The sequence below is a fragment of the Leucoraja erinacea genome, chromosome 29, assembly GCF_028641065.1.
Source record: "Leucoraja erinacea ecotype New England chromosome 29, Leri_hhj_1, whole genome shotgun sequence".
In the NCBI taxonomy this organism is placed as follows: Eukaryota; Metazoa; Chordata; class Chondrichthyes; order Rajiformes; family Rajidae; genus Leucoraja; species Leucoraja erinaceus.
In genome coordinates, this window is record NC_073405.1 from 530,295 (window position 1) to 553,250 (window position 22,956).

At 46.1% G+C, this 22,956-nt stretch overlaps 1 protein-coding gene across 2 annotated transcripts in view; it reads right to left on the reverse strand.

Annotated features, from left to right (window-relative positions):
• Window positions 1-22,956, reverse strand: part of LOC129710954 (semaphorin-6B-like) — a 334,781-nt gene that overhangs the window by 226,783 nt on the left and 85,042 nt on the right. The gene's annotated exons all lie outside the window — the stretch shown is intronic.

Below are 22,956 nucleotides of genomic sequence, written 5' to 3' on the forward strand. Positions count from 1 at the left end.
ACACTTTGCTCAAGGGACGCCTCACTCTTTGCTCTTTCTCCAGATGGTAGAGGCTCATGCTGCGTGGAGTGTGTTCCCCACATCCTCAGACTTGCCTGCTGGAGGTTAGGGAGCAAAGTGAGACTTCGAATAAATGTGTTTCAGCTTCTCCCAGCGGGTGCGTGCGCGCTTGTGATAATGACCCGTACCGGATGGAATGGATCCGGTCTTGTCCCCTGCACCAATCAGACGTGGACAATCTCAAACTGACAAACAATCACCCATTTACTTCATAAAGTCATAAGTGATGGGAGCAGAATTAGGCCATTCAGCCCATCGAGTCTATTCTGCCATTCATTCATGGCTGATCTATCTTTGCCTCTCAACCCCATTATCCTGCCTTCTCCCCATAACCTTTGAACCTTTGGCCACTAATACTCTGTGTTGGGCTAGCAAGAAGGGGGGGTGAGGTGAGTGGGGTGGGAGTGGGGGGGAGGGTGAGGTGAGGGGGGGGGGGGGGGGGGGGGGTGGGGGTGTGGGGGGGGGGGGGGGGGAGGGGGAGGAGGGGTGAAGAGGGGGGGGGGGAGGGGGATGGGGAGGGGGGGGTGAAATTTTCCGCCCACAGGCTACTCTGCATTGATCCACTCAACAAATAGCTCAGGATCGATGACTTACTTTGGTTTTAGTTCCCCCACCACCATTCATTAGGCAGATCAGTTTAGTTTATTGTCACATGTATCGAGGTACAGTGAAAAGCTTTTGTTACGTGGGGTTGAGAGGATAAAGATAGGTCAGCCATGATTGAAGGGTGGAGTAGACTCAATGGGCCGAATGGCCTAATGCTGCTCTGATCACTAAGTGACACGAACCTGGTCACCAGGAGAATCCAAGAAACAAGGAAGACATAACCTGACTTCCCATTATGTATGAAGATGGATACAAAAAGATGGAGTAACTCCGCGGGACAGGCAGCATCTCTGGAGAAAAGGAATGGGTGATGTTTTGGGTGGAGACCCTTCTTCAGACCCATTCCTTCCCTCCCGAGATACTGCCTGAGCCGCTGAATTACTCCAGCACTCTGTGTCTATCTTGGGTTTAAAGCAGCTTCTGCAGTTCCTTCCTCCACACCCAGCCACCAAGCATCTTCTCTCCCACTCCCTGCTGTGGTCTTCTCCACGGCTCTCACTGCTTGAGCAACAACCTCCTTGTACTCCCACGTATCACATTGGTTGCTGTCTGCTAACAGATTGCACGCAGTGGCTGTGAGCACTCAGCAAGACATAGCATGTGTTTTTATAAAGTCTGATTTACACTCCAGCTGCAAGGTTCCCATTTGTTAAGGGAGTGTGAATTGATGGGAGAAACATGGATTAGAGGAATGTTACCAGGTCATTCAGTCTGCATGGCAACGGGAAGAGTCACCGCGATTCCTTGGGAAAATGCAACTGCAGTGAGGTGGACATTAGGGATCTGGAGACGGCAGTGGCACTGGGTGTAATCGCACACAGAGACAAGCTCAGCGAGCTGCATGATACAACCAGCAGAGAGTCAGAACCATTCCCCATCACAACTGAAGACAGACACAAAAAGCTGGAATAACTCAGCGGGACAGTCTGAAGAAGGGTCTCGACCCCGAAACGTCACCCATTCCTTCTCTCCCGAGATGCTGCCTGTCCCGCTGAGTTACTCCAGCATTTTGTGTCTATCTTCGATTTAAACCAGCCTCTGCAGTTCCTTCCTACACATATCCTCAGCTGGAGCTCACTAAGGAAGAATTTGGCAGCTCGCCCTCTCGACTCCAGATGGCAAAGAACAGGGGATGAAAACAGCAATAATTAGAGGAAGAAATTTAACTGAATAGCCCATAAAAATGTAGTGAATAAAAGCCAACAGACAGGTAATGAGTAGAAGAGCAGCAATCCCCCAGGGTGCGGAGGAAGGAACTGTAGATGCTGCTTTAACCCAAAGATGGACAGACACATCATCTGAAGAAGGGTCCCAACTCAAAATGTCACCCATTCCTTCTCTCCAGAGATGCTGCCTGTCCCACTGAGTCAATCTCCAAGGGTGTGTTAGATGCAGGAAGATTGTTCCCGATGTTGGGGAAGTCCAGGACAAGGGGTCACAGCTTAAGGATAAGGGGGAAATCCTTTAAAACCGAGATGAGAAGAACTTTTTTCACACAGAGAGCAGTGAATCTCTGGAACTCTCTGCCACAGAGGGTAGTTGAGGCCAGTTCATTGGCTATATTTAAGAGGGAGTTAGATGTGGCCCTTGTGGCTAAAGGGATCAGGGGGTATGGAGGGGGTATGGAGAGTTGGATGATCAGTCATGATCATAGGTACGGGCATACTGAGGGCCGAATGGATCAGCCACCTGATTTCATATGTGTTGTACTGAGATGGCCACAGCAGAGATGACCATAGCAGAGATGACCACTATAGATGAATGCTACTCAGATGACCACTAGAGATGAATGCTACAGAGATGACCACTACAGAGATGACCACTAGAGATGACCACTAGAGATGACCACTACAGAGATGACCACTACAGAGATGACCACTACAGAGATGACCACTACAGAGATGACCACTAGAGATGACCACTAGAGATGACCACTACAGAAGGGAAAAAGTAAGGCAGGTATTACATGGGAAGCTGATGGAGTGGGGATATATGCATAGTAAGATGGTGTGAGATTGGCATTGAGGTGCAATGGAAAGAGATTACAGAGTTACCGCTGTAACTCAAGACCCCAGGACATACGGGGGGTATTTATGGAACCAAGTCAATATAAGGTCAAGGTAAAAATTAAAATAAATATCGGTGGCATTTGCACTTGTCCATGTTTTAATCAGCCACAAGGTTAAGTTTTTGTCACATGTGGACAATGAATGTCGGCTCTCTTCTTCTTCCTTCACATAACGAACAAGAGATGGTTTACACGCAGCTGTTATTGTTTGTTTCCAATGGTCAAAGTGACACAATTGCTGGAGCAGATTGGTGGAGAGGTGAAGGCTGTTCACAAACTCCTCAAGATAGTTCCAGCTGCTGCTTTAAATCAAGGCCCTGACTGAGCCATGGGTAAGAACTCCGTAGACTGATTGAGCCAGTGATTAATGCTCACTGCACAGCAGAGCCTACATTAGGTTGACGGAATAATCACCCTGATTCAGGTGCAGCGCTGTCTGTAGCTGGAATGCATGATTGGCTGCTATATTTCATGGCCTTACTAACTCATGCTTGAAACTATAATGCACTAGTTGAGAGTTTTAGATGTCAGCCTGATTTGCATTGTTGAGATAGAGGATCAAATGAGACATTTCAGCCCTTTGTAAGATGGGAGAATATTTAAAAATGCTTCACGGGCCATTCTCCAGAGTTGTATTTGTGTCTCTGGTGCCGTGAAAGTGACATTTAGGACCTGCTCTCTGACCAGGTTGCAGAGAAGGATGGAGGGACTTTGACAACCATTCCCTTGACTTGCAGTATAATATAGATAAATGTGAGGTTATCCACTTTGGTGGCAAAAACAAGGTGACAGATTATTACCTCAATGGGGTTAGGTTAGGTAAAGGGGAGGTGCAGCGAGACCTGGGTGTGTCCTTGTACACTGGTCACTGAAAGTTGGCTTACAGGTACAGCAAGCAGTGAAGAAAGCTAATGGAATGTTGGCCTTCATAACAAGAGGATTTCAGTATAGGAGTAAAGAGGTTCTTCTGCAGGTGTACAGGGCTCTGGTGAGACCACATCTGGAGTATTGTGTACAGTTTTGGTCTCTTAATTTGAGGAAGGACATCCTTGTGATTGAAGCAGTGCAGCATAGGTTCACGAGATTGATCCCTGGGATGGCGGGACTGTCATATGAGGAAAGATTGAAAAGACTAGGCTTGTATTCACTGGAGTTTAGAAGGATGAGGGGAGATCTTATAGAAACATATAAAATTATAAAAGGACTAGACAAGCTAGATGCAGGAAAAATGTTCCCAATGTTGGGCGAGTCCAGAACCAGGGGCACACAGTCTTAGAATAAAGGGGAGGCCATTTAAGACTGAGGTGAGAAAAAATGTTTTCACCCAGAGAGTTGTGAATTTGTGGAATTCCCTGCCACAGAGGGCAGTGGAGGCCAAGTCACTGGATGGATTTAAGAGAGAGTTAGATAGAGCTCTAGGGGCTAGTGGAATCAAGGGATATGGGGCAAAGGCAGGCACGGGTCATTGATAGGGGATGATCGGCCATGATCACAATGAATGGCGGTGCTGGCTCGAAGGGCCGAATGGCCTCTTCCTGCACCTATTGTCTATCTTTCTATGTTTCTATGACAAGTCAAGGGAATGGTTGATGACACGTGATGACACAACATGGCAACATGTGAAGTCTAAGATAGACACAGAGTGCTGGAGTAACTCAGTGGGACAGGCAGCATCTCCAGAGAGAAGGAATGGGTGATGTTTCAGGTCGAGACCCTTCTTCAGACTCAAGAAGGGTCTTGACCCGAAATGTCACTCATTCCTTCTCTCCAGAGACGCTGCCTGACTCGCTGAGTTACTCCAGCTTCTTGTGTCTATCTTTGGTTTAAACCAGCATCTGCAGTTCCTTCCTAAACATGTGAAGTCTTTCACTTTCACAGAAAAATATTAGAGGAACATTTTTTTCTGAACGGTGAAAGATTTAAAAAATGTAGATGTCCACAGGGACCTGATTGATTGAAAGTTAGAATGTGGACTAAACAAATAACTAACAAGGCACATATTATGTTGGCCTTTATTTCAAGGTGATTTGAGTACAAAAGTAAAGATGCACCAGAAACTAATTAGACCCCTGGCAAGAATGATCCTGGAATATCCAAGCCTAGTATCTCTCTATCCAGGGAACGATAGGTTGGTGTAGGAAGGAACTGCACATGCTGGTTTACACCAAAGATAGACACAAAATGTTGGAGTAACTCAGCGGGACAGGCAGCATCTCTGGAGAGAAGGAATGGGTGATGTTTCGGGTCCAGACCCTTCTTCAGATTCAGATTATCATTGTATAACTTTACCTGGAAATGTCAGGTAACTTTACATGCGGATATTACATTTCACCGTTTAATTAAGTTAGTCGAGCGCTTCACAAGAAGCTATTAGCCCTGCATGTCATGAACTGAATTAAAATATTCCTGTAATTGTATGTACATTCCAATATGGCCAATGTTACCGTCAACTACAGTAATAGGTTGCTGCAAGAATGTGCTGAGATTAGTCTAGGGAAGGCCAGCTTGAGATAATCAGAGACCTTGTCACATTGGGACCTGCTGTAATCAGCTCCTTTCTTCATTGCCTCTCTATGTTTTCATAAATCATGGGCGTTGTACAAATGAAAATCACCACAGCTGGCTGAAGGTCAAAGCATTATTCTGGAAAACATCTGGGGGAAATGTTCTTGCAAGAGAAATGACGATTTTTAACGGGAAGAGCAGGAATCTTGTGTTATTGTTCAGTATTGTGAATAAGATCAGGGGTTAAAGATCATTAGGTTTCAGGACAGGAATTCAACTGTTCCAGTTTAGAAGATGAAGAATGGTCTTGACCCAAAACGTCACCCATTCCTTCTCTCCAGAGATGCTGCCTGTCCCGCTGCGTTACTCCAGCACTTTGTGTCTATCTTTGGTGTAAACCAGCATCTGCAGTTCCTTCTTACACATTCCCGTTTAGAATCAGGTTTCCAGAACGGGGTGATTGCAGAATCAAAGGCAATTCTTCATCATCCACGCCCAGACACTGGGGAACATGTGGACGATGTTATCAAATATGTCCACAAGTGTAATTCTGCTCAGTGTGTTTTAGTTCAGTGATTGATTGAAAAGTGGCAGAAGCAACTTCACAAGATGACATTGAGGTGACATATGCTGTGATGATTGACATTTCTGTCATTGTTATTGGCTCTACAAATAAATATTCATGCTGTGTAATTCTGATTTCCTGTCTAAATTATGATTCAACTGCTGAAAACTAAACATAATGTAGGTGTGATCATTTTTACAATAGTTTGTGCTTCCCTTTGAATGTTTTTTGGGCTTAGATTAGTGGGAGCCCGGCCAAGACCTACACAAGATGCTGGAGTAACAGCAGGACATGCAGCATCTGTGGAGAAAGACAAGATGCTGGAGTAACACAGCAGGACATGCAGCATCTGTGGAGAAAGACAGCAGGACTGGCAGAAGCCAAGATCTGTCCTGTTTTGCCCAAGTCCGTGTACAAGTCCACGTCGGGTCATGGCGGTGCAGCGGTAGCGTTGCTGCCTGACAGCATTTGCAGCGCCAGAGACCCAGGTTCTTTCCCACATACGGGTGCTGTCTGCACGGAGTCTGTATGTTCTCCCCGTGACCCGTGTTGGTTTTCTCAGATATCTTCGATTTCCTCCCACACTCCAATGACGTATTGGTTTGTTGATTAATTGGCTTGGTGTATGTGTAAATTATCCCCAGTGTGTGTAGGATAGTGTTAATATGCGGGCATCGCTGGTCGGTATGGACTCGGTTACCGCGCTGTATCTCTAAACTAAACATCCAGCATCCAACAAGTCTCATTGACCATTCAAGCCCCCAGCACACGTCATATTGCCCTGCTCTCAGGAAATTGGGCGGTGCAATTAGCAATCGCTCTTTGCAAATGTGCCAAATTACTTTTGTGTGTCTACATTCCGTGTCTTTCTCCAATATTCTCCGACCTCCCCCTCTCCTACACCTCTGTTCTGCAGCCTGGTGCACACCCTGAGGTTTAGCAAGAGTCTGAAGAAGGGTCTCGATCCGAAACCTCTCCCGTTCCTTCTCTCCAGAGATGCTGCCCGGCCCGCTGAGTTACTCCAGCATTTTGTGTTTATCTTAGACCCTGGAGAAGATTCTAACTGCAAGTGAACAGTTCCAGTGGCGATGTGATCAATGTTGACCTTGTTGTGTGTCACAACCCACCACTGTTTGCAGCAAACAAATATTAAATGCAATTATAAAAATTAATCTACGTGATGTTTCCCTTATTAACCCGCAAGAAGGAAGTTAAAGGCTAACAAGTAAACAGGAAATAGTCCTATGCAAATAACACCTGGAACTCTGTCAGTGATTTCTAGGTTTCATCTTTCACTTTCCCTTGTTGCGTTCAAGGCAGCGTCGCACACTACTTGACTTTAGACTTTACTTTAGAGATACTGCACAGAAACAGGCCCTTTGGCCCATTGAGCCCATGCTGACCAGCGATCACCCCGCACACTAACACTATCCTACACACGAAGTACAGTTTACAATTTTACAGAAGCTAATTAACCTACAAACCTGCACGTCTCTGGATGTGTGGGAGGAAACCGGAGCACCCGGAGAAAACCCACGCAGGTCACGGGGAGAACGTGCAAACTCCGTACAGACAGCGCCCATAGTCACGGTGGCAGCAACTCTACCGCTGTGCCACCGTGCTGACCTGTCTAATGGCTGTAAATCAACAATGGATCCAGGAGTCATCACACTTGACCCTGACCTAATCTTCCAGAAGAGTTCACGGTTTGGTGCATCAACCCCAGCATCATAGCCGACCTTCCTCTTGTGAACTGGGGAGCTTGAAGCCCGTTACATCACCCTGACCCTCCATCTCAGCCAAGAGCGTACAACTCAGATTCATCTACAACACAGAGGGACAGGATGTCCATGTCATCTAACAGTGTGGAAACAGGCCCTTTGGCCCAACTTGCCCATACCGGCCAACATGTCACATCTACACTAGCCCCACCTACGGGTATCAGGGAGTATGGGGAGAAGGCAGGAGAATGGGGTTAGGAAGGAGAGATAGATCAGCCATGATTGAAAACTTGATGGGCCGAATGGCCTAATTCTGCCCTTATCACTTATGACCTTTACTTGCGTTTGGTCCATATCCCTCTAAACCTGCCCTAGCCATTTACCTGTCTAACTGTTTCTTAAATGTTGTGATATTCCCAGCCTCAACTACCTCCTCTGGCAGCTTGTTCCATACACCCACCACCCTCTGTGTGAAAATGTTATCCCTTAGATTCTTATTAAATCTTCCCTCCCCCACCTTAAACGTATGACCTCTGGTTCCCAATCCCCCAACTCTGGGCAAGAGAGTCTGTGCATCTACCTGATCTATTCCCCTCATGATCTTGTACACCTCTATATGATCACCCCTCATCCTCCTGCGCTCCAAGGAATAGAGTCCTAGCTTGTTCAACCTCTACCCATAGTCTGTGAGTAACCTATTCTATCCACATTCTTGCCCCAGAGTCTACCAATCATCTACACCGTGGCCAGTGAACCAGCCAACCTGAACGTCGTTGGCAGATGGGAATACATTAGACCACCTTTGAAAACCCCACATTGTCAAAGGAGAACGTGCAAACTCCACACAGATAGCACCGGAGATCACTGGGTTGTGAGGCAGCAACACCACTAGCTGTGCCACTGCACCATGTTCAAGCATTGGACTGTATTGTGTTAACATCACAACCTGGCATCTGCCTATCTCGACATTACAACATGCAATACGTTCACTAATGGAAAGGCCACGGTCTTCTCCCATAACCAGTATACCTCAGGACATTGTTTAATGTCTAAAAGCCCTGACATTTCACACATTGTCCCTGTCTCTCATCATTACAATCTGTGCCCTTAACTCTCAATGAGTGATAGCAACGTGACATCACTTCCACTCCTATTAAACACAAAGTACTTAAAACATGGAACTGCAGATGTTGGTTTTACACAAAGAAAGACACAGAGTGCTGGAGTAACTCAGCGGGTCAGGCAACATCTATGGAGCTAAGGAAATGGGTAACATCTATGGAGCTAAGGAAATAGGCAACGTTTCGGCCCGAAACGTTGCCTATTTCCAGAAGGGTTTTGGCCCGAAATGTTGCCTATTTCCTTAGCTCCATAGATGCTGCTGCACCATAACTCAGTGGGTCAGGCAGCATCTGTGGAGAACATGGATAGGTGACGTTTCACAGAGTGCTGGAGTAACTCAGCGGGTCAGGCAGCATCTGTGGAGAACATGGATAGGTGACGTTTCACAGAGTGCTGGAGTAACTCAGCGGGTCAGGCAGCATCTGTGGAGAACATGGATAGGTGACGTTTCACAGAGTGCTGGAGTAACTCAGCGGGTCAGGCAGCATCTGTGGAGAACAGGTGATACTTCAGGTCGGGACCCTTCTTCGGACCAAAGTGCTATTGGTTATTCAGTAATGAAATACCTGAACCATTGTCTCCGCTTCTCTCTCCACAGATGACCTGTGACCTCTCAGACTCTACCAACATGTGCTGGTGGTTTCATGTTTCTAACCAACATGGGCCCAAGCCCATGTTTGTCTAACATCCTCCTGCTCATTGTAGTCACAAAGCCATGTCACAGTATTGGAAAGAACATTGGTGTTCTCTACAGTCGAGTGGAAATAAAAGCAAGGTCTTGCACCGTTGACAATGAAGCTTTATTGACAGTGAGCATTTCAATAACACCTGGGAACAAGTTTGATTGGATTTGACTCAAGCATCAGACCGTTGCATTTGGGGACCTATTTTTACATCTTTGAGCTGCTGATCCATTCATCCAAGAGCAATTCCTTTTGAATATTCAAACAATAATCAAATGCAAGAATGACAGGACCAAGTTGACCCCTGGGTGACCCCGTACACAACGAGACACGACATGGGCTTCCAACCACACAATCCACACACTGAAACATTCACAAACACAGCCTTGTTTACATTCATAATCTTAATCTCATTTCATCCATAATGTACCATGTCTGGTTGGTAATAAAATATCACATCACCAAAGCTGCCAAAATCAAACCAACCCTAGATTTCCCTGTGGAATTATTTGTCACAGACGGCTGTGGAGGCCAAGTCAATGGAGAATAGGGAGAGTTAGATCAGCCATGATTCAATGGCAGAGTAGACCTGATGGGCCAAATGGTCTAATTCTGCTCCTATCGTTTATGACCTGATGAATTTGAGATCTTCAAGAGCGAGCAGCATTGAGGGGGGTTTGTGAAGGCAGTGAGCCACGATCATGACCTCATCGTGACCTCATCATGACCTCCAGATCCACGATCATGACCTCATCATGACCTCCAGATCCACAATCATGACCTCATCATGACCTCCAGGTCAATGATCATGACCTCATCATGACCTCCTCCAGATCCATGATCATGACCTCATCGTGACCTCCAGATCCATGATCATGACCTCATCATGACCTCCAGATCCACGATCATGACCTCATCATGACCTCTAGATCCACGATCATGACCTCATCATGACCTCCAGATCCATGACCATGACCTCCAACAGGAATACGAGTTGCTGTATTTCCACAACTATGGTCTCTAGGCAACTGTCTTAAGTCCTTCTCTGTTTCTGTTATTCATTATATTTGAAAATAATAGTCCACCAGCTACAGTAGTATGAAGGCCTTGTGATAACTGACGATATCATTGAGATCGAACTGCTTCGACTTTCAGCTAAACACTGGAATTTCCTTCTACTTCACTAATAATGGAAAATGAAATGACTGAAATATGATGGGTCAATATTTCGACCACTCTCTCTGCTCGCCCCCTGACAGACCAGCTGCCGACTGAGGTGGGGAAGATTACAAATAACATTGACAAAAATGTTGCTAGGACTCGAGGCTCTGAATGAATTCCTTCAAGCGTGGTAGACTGAGGGGTGAATAAATGTATTAAACCACGGGGGGCATAGGAAAGGAGAATGCACAGATTATTTCCCAGCGAAGGGGCATTAGAAACTAAAGGCAGGAGGTGTAAGGCAGAAAGAAAGGATTTAAAATAGACCTGAAGGCGAACTTCTTCACACAGTGCATGGTGAATATATAGAACGAGCTGCCAGAGGAGGTAGTTGTGGCAGGTTCTATAACAACATTTAAAATCCATTTGGACAGGTACTTGGAGAGGAAAGGTTTAGAGGCATGTGGACCAAACACAGGCAAACGAGATATATGAAACAGGGTCTGAAGACTGAAGGGTGACTAAATGTGGAGGCTCTGTGTACGAGGGGCTGCAAAGAAAAACATGGGAACAATAATCAGTGAACCTAAAAGATAGACACAAAATGCTGGAGTAACTCAGCAGGACAGGCAACTTCTCTGGAGAGAAGGAATGGGTGATGTTTCGGGTCGAGACCCTTCTTCAGACCACTCACTCATGTTACTAAGTCGGTAGCATCAGTAATGTGAAGTGTCTCGACCTGAAACGTCACCCATTCCTTCTCTCCAGAGATGCTGCCTGTCCCGCTGAGTTACTCCAGCATTTTGTGTCTATCTTCAGTTTAAACCAGCATCCTTCCCACACAATAAACCGTACATCCGTGGTCTGAAAGTTTACCCATGGAGGAGAACCTGGTCAGGAACAGCCTCACGATAAGACATTTGAAACTGAGATGAGGAGAAATGCTTTTGTTCAGGAGACTGTAGTTGTGGCATTCCTTGCCAATGTCACATTCAAGGAAGAGTTCGATCTATCTAAATGGCGTCAAGTTGGGAAAAGGGGAAGTACAACGGGATCTGGGAGTCCTTGTTCATCAGTCTATGAAAGTAAGCATGCAGGTACAGAAGGCAGTGAAGAAAGCGAATGGCATGTTGGCCTTTATAACATGAGGAATCGAATATAGGAGCAAAGAGGTCCTTCTGCAGTTGTACAGGGCCCTAGTGAGATCATACTTGTGTATTGTGTGCAGTTTTGGTCCCCTAATTTGAGGAAGGACATTCTTGCAATTGAGGGAGTGCAGCGTAGATTTACAAGGTTAATTCCCAGGATGGCGGGACTGTCATATGCTGAGAGAATGGAGCAGCTGGGCTTGTACACTCTGGAGTTTAGAAGGATGAGAGGGATCTCATTGAAACATATAAGATTGTTAAGGGTTTGGACACGCTAGAGGCAGGAAACATGTTCCTGATGTTGGGGGAGTCCAGAACCAGGGGCCACAGTTTAAGAATAAGGAGTAAGCCTTGTAGAACGGAGCCAAGGAAACACTTTTTCTCACAGAGAGTGGTGAGTCTGTGGAATTCTCTGCCTCAGAGGGCGGTGGAGGCAGGTTCTCTGGATGCTTTCAAGAGAGAGCTAGATAGGGCTCTTAAAAATAGCGGTCAGGGGATATGGGGAGAAGGCAGGAACGGGGTACTGATTGGGGATGATCAGCCATGATCACATTGAATGGTGGTGCTGGCTCGAAGGGCCGAATGACCTCCTCCTGCACCTATTGTCTATTGTCTATTGATATATTTATAGACAGAAAACAAGTCATTGTGGTTTATTGTAAGAGAGCAGGAAATAGTAGAGGTGGGAAGATGATCTCCCCTACATCACTAGCACACAGCCATGAGCCATGATTGTACTGAATGGCGCAGGGTCGGTGAATGGCCCAGGGTCTCTGTGCCTCGTGACTTTAGTTCTGCTCCTGTTTTTCTACATCTCTGAACCTGTGGAGCGCCGTGGGAGAGTTTTGTAAAAACTCATCTGATTTTCCAAAGGTTATTGTTCAGTGAATGATTATAGATTGATGATGATTGCTACTTTCTCCTGAGTCTTGCTCGCTCACCAGGTTATAAATGAGGATTGTTTATTGTTGTGAAGGACAGTGTGATTATGAAACATGGAAGTCATCGTAGGTGAGCCTATCTTTTTCCCATTATCTCTGAACTTGCAGTTTCCAATAGATACAATCATGGCTTAGTCATGTGGAGTTTAAACAGTTTTTTCTACATTACTGATCTGAGACATTGGAGCAGTTGTAGAATATTTAACAAAAGTCTTGCTGAGTTGAGCAGACTTACTATTCAATATCACAGAGGAGGCACATTCATCTCATGAGGCATTGAAGGCAATTGATTAGAATCAGCCAGGCATTACTGGTCCAAAATGCCTCCAAACATGTGACATTTTATGGATGACTTGGAGGCGACCTTGATAAACAACAATAAAGAACTCTCTCAAGGCATTGGCCTGAATCCTGCCCCAATGTCCTTCATTGGGACATGAACCCTCGTAGCTGAGGCAACCAGGCAGCCGACAGGTGAAAAATAAAGGAGCAACATCATCTAGGAAACCCTCTGCTTTACATTTCACAACTCCCTATCATGTCACAGAAAATAATCACAGAAAGAGCTACAAATGAACAGCCTCTGAGCGGCAAAGGACATTCTTCATCTGATCCGCCTTTCCCTCTTTCCAACCAGAACCCCATTGACAAAATGTTCCGTTATCATTTCAGTTTCCAGAACCCAATTTAAGATCATAGGAGCAGAATGAGGCCATTTGACCCATCAAGTCTACTCCGCCATTCATTCATGGCTGATCTATCTCTCCCTCTCAACCCCATTCTCCTATATTCTCCCAAAAACCTTAGATACCCGCACTGATCAAGAACCTGTCAATCACCACGTTATAAAACCCATGACATGGCCTCCACAACTACCTGTGGCAATTAATTCCACAGATTCACCATTTACTCTATACCCTGTAACCCGATACCCAAATGCACTCATCTTTAAAATACCCCCCTGTCCCACAAACCCCCACCCCTCAATATATTTTATACCTTGTATAATTGGGTTTGCCTTTTCACACAGACTTCTCATGAAATATACTGTTAATGAAATAAAACCAACTGCAGGGAGATTTTCACACATTGCAGATGCTCCCTCAGTGTTGATATCAATAAAACACTGCCCGGAGAGAAGAAAATCATTTTCCGATCGTGCCAGATAATAGCTGACAGATATGGGCAAGAAAGCACAAGCTGCTGAAATGACTTTGTGTTTGAAGAAGATTAAGAGAGAACGATGGAGAATATGAATGTCGTGAAACCAAACTAGATCCACATCAAATACCATCAGCAATGCAAAATATGGATGTCTGGAGAATATTACCAATTGCTGACAAACTCGTAATCTTGCGTCTGAAGATGCTGGTTTAAATCGAAGACACAGACACAAAATGCTGGGGTAACTCAGTGGGACCGGCAGCATTTCTGGAGAGAAAGAATGGGTGAAGTTTCAGGTGAGTCTGAAGAAGAGTCTCAAACTGAAACAAATTTTTGTTACTCCCACAATTTGCGTCTGAGCTCATAATATGGCGGTGATGATGACTTATCCAACATAACAAAGATTGTATACAAATGTCTCCAAGACCCTACCCCCGCAAATTCAGTGCCTATTTTTGTTGAATAATGGGACTGAAGAAGTTGTGTTGGGAACATTGCAAGTGTAATCGTGGACTGTGCTGCCTGTCTCTGCCTGGGGCTATCATGTCATTAGCCTGAGCTTTGGCCTGCCTGTGTCTGGTCAGTCTGGGCTCCCTTTAACACCATCCTGATCCTGACACAGGCTTGCATTGGAAATGTGCATTGCTATAAGCCTGGATCGGCTTGGTTACAATTCCTCCCGTGCAGTGTATCCATCAGTAGCAGGCTTGTTGTTCCCCGACTGGTGCGGTGAGTGGCTTTGGTTACATACAGCGTGCCGGCATTCCCTGCCGGTTGGCAAAAGTTCCCAGTGATCACACCTTTTACCTTGTCACAAAAGCACAAGCTGATGTTTAATAGGTTGACTCACAGCAGTGGACTTGAGACTTTTTCAAGGGGAGTGTCCCACTTGGCCTCTCTGCCACAGGGGTATTGCTGGCGTCAGTTCAGGGTTGCTATAAAGAGGGAGTTTTGTACCTTTCAAAATCCAGCGGGTACTACAGAAAGGCATGTTACGACACTGAGTTGGATGATCAGCCATGTTCATATTGAATGGCGGTGCAGGCTCGAAGGGCCGAATGGCCTACTCCTGCACCTAATTTCTATGTTTCTATGTTTAAAGGGGCTGTCCCACTTGGCCATTTTTCGGGGACTGCTGGCGTCATATCAGGGTTGCCAAAAGATTTTGTACATTTCAAAATCCAGCGGCGACAACAAAAATGTTGCGACACTTTAGGAAACACCGCGCGTCAATACGTCATCACGCCACATCATACATCATCACGCCACATCATACGTGATGGGGAATTACAGACCAGTTAGTCTAACATCGGTAGTGGGGAAACTGCTAGAGTCAGTTATTAAAGATGGGATAGCAGCACATTTGAAAAGTGGTGAAATCATTGGACAAAGTCAGCATGGATTTACGAAAGGTAAATCATGTCTGACGAATCTTATAGAATTTTTCGAGGATGTAACTAGTAGCGTGGATAGGGGAGAACCAGTGGATGTGGTCATCTGGACTTCCAGAAGGCTTTCGACAATCCCACGAGATTATCACAAACTTAAAGCACAATCACGCCCCATCATTATGTGGATAGAGAACTGGCTGGCAAACAGGAAGCAAAGAGTAGGAGTAAACGGGTCCTTTTCACAATGGCAGGCAGTGACTAGTGGGGTACCGCAAGGCTCAGTGCTGGGACCCCAGCTATTTACAATATATATTAATCATCTGGATGAGGGAATTGAAGGCCATATCTCCAAGTTTGCGGATGACACTAAGCTGGGGGGCAGTGTTAGCATCAGGAGGATCATCACGACTGCATCATGACTTGGATAGGCTGGGTGAGTCATGTTTGGCCCATCAGTATACGTGGATCACGCCCCATCCATTTGGTCATCACGGAAAGCAGACTATTATACGTCATCACGCCCCATCAAAGGGGGAGATCAGCGCCCCCTGGGTGTCATGGTACACCATCATTGAAGGTAGGCATGCAGGTGCAGCAGGCAGTAAAGAAAGCGAATGGTATGTTAGCTTTCATTGCAAAAGGATTTGAGTATAGGAACAGAGAGGTTCTACTGCAGTTGCACAGGGTCTTGGTGAGACCACACCTGGAGTATTGCGTACAGTTTTGGTCTACAAATCTGAGGAAGGACATTATGCCATACGTCATGCAGAGACGGTACATCATACGTGATTCCACGCCATGTCAGGACTGTCATCACGCCAGACTGGATAGACTTGGTTTATACTCGCCACATTTAGAAGATTGAGAGGGCCACATCATATTGAATGGCGGTGCAGGCTCAGGGCCGAATGGCCTACTCCTGCACCTAATTTCTATGTTTCTATGTGATCACGCCACATCATACATCATCACGCCACATCATACGTGATCACGCCCCATCATATGTCATCACGCCACATCATACATCATCATGCCCCATCATACGTCAGTCAATGATGCCGGCAGTCGGACAGGCCCTTTAATGTATTTAAAATACCCAGTGACTAAACTAAAATCTCCTTCAATCATTGTAATGAGATCTTTAGATTTGTATTATTATGCAAAATATTTAAATAAATACAAATTAGTGGAAAGGTAATAAGAGGAGCATCAAACAAAGGCTTAAATGTCCTGAAAGAGTTTGTAAACAATGGCCTGCTTCTCCTGATTCTCCGTTGCTGATCTCCACACTAGAAATGCCATTTGATTATTGAGTCATAGACTGAGCCACCCAGCGTGGAAACAGGCCCTTCAGCCCAACCTGCCCACACCGACCAACATGTCCCATCTACACTAGTCACAGAGTGATACAGTGTGGAAACAGGCCCTTCAGCCCAACCTGCCCACACCGACCAACATGTCCCATCTACACTAGTCACAGAGTGATACAGTGTGGAAACAGGCCCTTCAGCCCAACCTGCCCACACCGACCAACATGTCCCATCTACACTAGTCACAGAGTGATACAGTGTGGAAACAGGCCCTTCAGCCCAACCTGCCCACGCCGGCCAACATGGCCCAATCTATGGCCCAACTTCCCCGGACCGACCAAAATATCCCATCTACACTAGTTCCACCTGCCCTTAAACTATGCGATAGTCTTCTTGATTAGTGCGGGTGTCAGGGGTTATGGATAGAGGCAGGAGAATGGGGCTAAGAGAGAGAGATAGATCAACCATGGTTGAATGGCGGAGTAGACTTGATAGGAGTAGAATTAGGCCATTCGGCCCATCACTTAGTTCCTGCCTCAACTACCTCCAACGGCAGCTCGTTCCCAACCTGGTGGAAGTGAGCTGGTCTCAACCTATTTGAAAGAGGCCCCAACACAACATTGTGGCCCTGACTGTGGGAGGATGTGACTGTCAGAGGTGGAGCTTTAGACCATTGGTGGAGAAGACAGGATTGATTTGTTGAAAGAGCAAACACTGGACGTGGTGGCGATTCTTGGCGTAGTTATATCTCCTCCATCTAGACTAACGCAGTTGATTAGTTTAGTTTAGAGATACAGCACAGAGACAGGCCCATCGAGTCCGCACCAACCAGCGATCCCCGCACGCTAACACTATCCTACACACACACACACGAGGGACAATTTACACTTATAACAAGCCAATTAACCTACAAACCTGCACGTCTTTGGAGTGTGGGAGGAAATGGGAGCACCCGTAGAAAACCCACGCAGGTCACGGGGAGAACGTGCAAACTCCGTACACCCGTGGTCGGGATGGAACCCGGATCTCTGGCGCTGAGGCAGCAGCTCTACCCGCTGCACCACCGTGCCACCTTGTAGAATCAGGAGTTGAGTGAGTGTGCGGGATAATTGGTTATGGACAATTCATTAAAAATGTTCACAATCGACCTGGGTGACGGAAAGAATCCTGAACGTTCTACTGGATGAGACATTGATCGAAGTTCCTGCTGAGTGAGTCTACCGCTCAGGATTTCATTGATCAAGGAATAATCCACTAATGGCAGGAAAGTGATCAGCTGCATCTCAGGAAAGGTTTAGGAGGGTTATTCCCTGGGTCTACGAGGGGAATATAAAAGCTTGAAAGATTGAGGCAATTAACAAAAATCACAAATATTCGCACAGGCTTAAAAAAATTAAATGCATTTGAATGAACTGAATATTGTCCACTTGCCAGCTATTTACACCAATTAATGTTGATGGGCTGGTGTATTTAGACGGAGCTAACTTGGCTCAGGCACTGGGCAGCTGTCTGCAGCTTGCCCAGCCCAAGGGCTACACTGTCTGTTTGGACAGAAGTGAACCAGATTGGGAAGCCACATATCCGGCTCACAGTCCCTGCATTCATCTCATTAGGCGGATAAAACCATCACGTCCAAGAACATCTGCCCCGCTATCTGGCTGTTATCACATAGTTCCTTGTGCAAAGCTGGAGTGGCTTCCTACTTGTGTAGGAAGGAACTGCAGATGCTGGTTTAAACCGAAGATAGACACAAGCAGCCTGCTATATGGATAGGTGGACTCAGCTGGAGTAACTCAGGCAGCATCTGTGGGGAACATGGATAGGTGACGTTTCACAGAGTGCTTGAGTAACTCAGCGGGTCAGGCAGCATCTGTGGGGAACATGGATAGGTGACGTTTCACAGAGTGCTGGAGTAACTCAGCGGGTCAGGCAGCATCTGTGATGAACATGGATAGGTGATGTTTCGGATCGGGACACCTTCCTCCTTGATCGTCTGTGCGGCTTTGAGATGCTGTTGGACAAGGTGGTCTGTAGGAACGTCTTAACTATTGGTAATCAATTGAATTGAATGATCAATGTTGGCACAGATAAGGCAAGTACACAAACTCTTTCCCAGGGTGGGGAGATCCAAAACTAGAGTGCATTGGCTTTAGGAGAGTAGGTTTAAAGGTTTAAAAGGGAGCTACATGGTAATGTTTTCATACAGAGAGTGGTGCATATGTGGAACGAGCTGCTAGCTAGCAGCTGAGGCTGGGACCATAACAACATTTAACAGATACATGGATAGGAATGATTCATGGGCCAAAGATCAGCAAATGGTAGACACAGAATGCTGGAGTAACTCAGCGGGACAGGCAGGGTCTCTGGAAAGATGAATGGGTGACCCTTCTTCAGACTGCCCAGACTCAGACTGAAGAAGGGTCTCAACCCGAAATGTCAGCCATTAATTCTCTCCAGAGATGCTGCCTGTCCCGCTGAGTTACTCCAGCATTCTGTGTCTATCTTTGGTTTAAACCAGCACCTGCAGTTCCTTCCTACACACGGGCAAATGGTACAGATGTAGATGGGCATCTTGGTCAGCATGAACGAGTTAGGCCGAAGGGCCTGTTTCAACGCTGCAAGATCCTCAACTCAACAATAAGTTCCTTTTATCTGCAAAAGTGCAAACAAAGGTTCTGATTTTAATATAAATTTGCATAATTGCAACATTTTCCTCATTATAGGACCAAAAGAATTGTGGCAATGAAGAATATTGAAGCTACCTGCTGCCCATACATGGCCCTTGGACTGGCAACTGTTTGTGTGTCTGGTCTTTGTGGAAAAATAACAGCCGGAGGAGTCCTGTTATGTCTCATATTGCCGTTCTTTTTTCATAATTAAGTGGGTCGTTAATCACATATTTGGTGCCATTTGTAAGAAAAATTCATCACTTTAATTGCAAGGAAACCAAATAAAAATAATCAATTCCTTGCGATTCATTTTACACATAGTCCGTGCAAAGTGATTTGTTCTTTCTCAGGCACTTTGGGGGAGGGTTCTGCAAAGTGTGATAAGGTGTCGTACAAATGCTGGATTAGTCTCTCATCCAAATTCTTCCGGGACATGGATTAAAACGACTTTGACATTCCTGCAGTATATTTGAAGCTGGCATCTTCCTATCAGCACACAATAGCTAAAGCATTGAACATTTACAGAACCCTTGTGGTGAAACCCAGGGACAGTGTTTACAATATGACAAGGAGCAGGATCTGAAACGCATGCATAACATTCTGATCTTCAGCATTCCAAACTCTTGAAGTACATGGATTGTGGGTTCTGGAAGTACGTGCTGGAACGGTGCTCCGGTGGCTGAGACGGCGTTCTGGCGGCCGTGGCCTGAGTCCGGGGTTCGGCCGCGGGCCAGTGGACGACGTCGTCAACAGCTGCGTCCGCTGGACTGGAGGGCGGCAGCTTCGACCACCCCGGGCCGCGGTGTTTGAACCGGCCCGTTCGCGGAGCTCGGTGAGCCGCGGGACTGATTTACCATCGCCCGGTGGGGAATCGCCTCAGCGCAGAGGGAGAAGAGGAGGGAAGAGACAGTAACCCTAAGATTTTGCCTCCATCACAGTGAGGAGGTGCTTGGTGGACTCACTGTGGTGGATGTTAATTTGTGTTTACTGTCTGTTCTGTTGTCTATTATTGTATTATTGTATGTATGACTGCAGGCACGAAATTTCGTTCAGACTGAAAGGTCTGAATGACAATAAAGGAAATTCAATTCAATTCAATTTGTCACATCATATGATGTATATGTGTCAAATCTAGATGTTAGAGTCATGGACAGATGTAGCATGGAAACAGGCCCTTTGGCCCATTGAGACTACAGCAAACACTTGTCCATGTATTTCCGACATTATTCTGCACACCAGATTCCACCTACAGATTTAGAGTGACCAATTTGTCTACCAATCATCACATCTTGGGGTGTGGGAGGAAACCCAAACATTAACAGGGAAGGCATGCAGACTCTACAGACGATACTAGGTCAAAGTTGGGCCTCTGGAGCTGTGAGGCAGCAGCTGGGGATGATTAGCCATGATCATAGAAACATAGAAACATAGAAAATAGGTGCAGGAGTAGGCCATTCGGCCCTTCGAGGCCATTCAATATGATCATGGCTGATCATCCAACTCAGTATCACATTGAATGGTGTTGCTGGCTCGAAGGGCCGAATGGCCTACTCCTGCACCTATTGTCTCTTGAAGCTGTACTACTGCATTGGCCATGGCCACGGGTAACTTTCTGTATGAATGCAAACTTCCATCTCCCTCCTGTGGTTCAGCTTGGCTGTTGTCCAGTGATGCTGGCAGACACTTAGTGCCTGGACTGAAGAGCCCATTCTTCACTTGTGACCTTGGCTGCCACTTCTCCCACTTGGTCCCTGCTTTAATGCAATTGCGGAGAGCTGCTCCAAATGAAATGAAATCAGTTGAACTAACAGGAATTGTGGCTTCACACTCTAGCTAAGTGATTGAGAAATAATTAGTGTTTTGTAGAGGCAGAAACACAGTAATGGGGCAATTATCTGGATGATAATTATCAATGTCACAGCTGAGTGAAAACTACATTTAAATAAACTCAGCCACGATTTTAAAACCAAAACTAAAACTGAATCCCATCTTCATACAGTATCGCTCAGCTTTCATGTTTCACATAAACCCAACCAGTAAAGTTCTTAACCCTTAGCATTCTGAAGAGTCGGGTTTTTTTAGAGATACAGCTCGGAAACAGGTCCTTCGGCCCACCGAGTCCGTGTCGACCAGTAATCCCTGCACACTAAGACTATCCCACACTAGGGACAATTTACATTTATACCAAGCCAATTAACATACAGACCTACACGTCTTTGGAGTGTGGGAGAAAAAGATCTCAGAGAAAACCCACGCAGGTCACGGGGAGAACGTACAAACCCCGTACAGACAGCACCTGTGATCAGGATCGAACCCGTGTCTCTGGCTCCGTGAGGCAGCAACTCTACTGCTGCACCACCGTGCGCCAAATTAGTTTAATTCGTCCCCTTATCCTGTTGGTGGTGTGAGAGGGCGAGTGAGATATTCCACACTCATTGGCAGCCTTGTTCACAATCTGTCAATCACCAAAACTGTGACACAACCATCTCTTGGTGAGGAGTTCAGCTAAACAGCCTCACATTCACCTCCAAACCGGCCAGTGATAGCAGGGGGAATGAAGACGGAGGAAAGCACACATCCAACTGGCCAGAAGTCTAGAGTTCCCTGAAGTCTGGACTCCAGGATTCAGATGGTCAATCTGCCCACATGGTCTTGACAAAAGTCCCAACGTTTGTACTCAATGAAGGAACGTATACCACACGCCTCCTTGTCCACACTGTCCATGTGGTGCAACACTAGCAGGGAACCATGCACCTACAATCCCACAGCTCTTCTCCAGGGCTCTGTGCAAGTCCTGCCCTAGTAATCCTGGCCACTCTTGGCTGATGAAACATTTACTCCACTAGTAGCAGCAATGCCTTTCATTGCCACGTCCTTGGGTTTTGGAGTCGCCGCCCAGGACCCATTTGTTTTTGACCAACCCTTTGGCCACTGCCCTCATTATGCTGTTCTGCTGCTGCTGTTGTCAAAGCCTGTTTGATAATTCCTCTGTGAAACACGATGGCAGTTTAGACCTGCAGTAAAAGAGCTGCTGATGTTCAGAGGCGTCTTGTGCCACAGATCGGTTGACATTGAACATTGATTTTTGGAACACAACTCAAGCTCCAGCTGAAATGCCTTTGTTTATCCCTGTCACATACTTCACAAGGGTAAATATCAAATGAGTTTGAAAACTCTTAATAAAGAATTGGCATTTAATAGCAGAAAGTAGCGCAAGATCAGAAGATAGTACACTTTCCTTGAAGGCACATTGCGTGAATCGTTGAGTCTTGAGTGAGGCTGGCACCTGAAGGGGAAGGGAGCGGTTCTGAAAGGCTTCTTGCATCAACACAGGAAGTGTTGAAGTGAGGGAAGCATTGCCGACATAAAAGGAATCAACATTTCTACTGAAAATAGTGATGTGAAGCTCGAGGCATTTGTCACAGAGCCGCATGCATTGTGATCAATATACATCCACCAGGAACCCTGTTGCCATGGTTATCCTCCAGCAGAACTGATAAAGCACCAGTCCTGATTCAGTAGCTAATAGGAATGAGCATCAGACCACCAGAGTGAGAATCCTGCTTGGAGATGAAATAGTGTAGATGGGATTCAAGCTGAGGCTCTGTGTTGGCACTGAATGAAGGGAGCTTTAAACCCTGCACCTATCGCAGCTCGGAGTCACACACAGAGTGCTGGGTAAATCAGTGGGTCAGGCAGCATCTGTGGAGAACATGGATAGGTGACGTTTTAAATTCTTCTTCAGAATGGTCTTCAGCTCAAATGGGACTGAAGAAGGGTCTCGACCCAAAATGTCACCTATTCCTTCTCTTCAGAGATGCTGCCTGACCCGCTGAGTTACT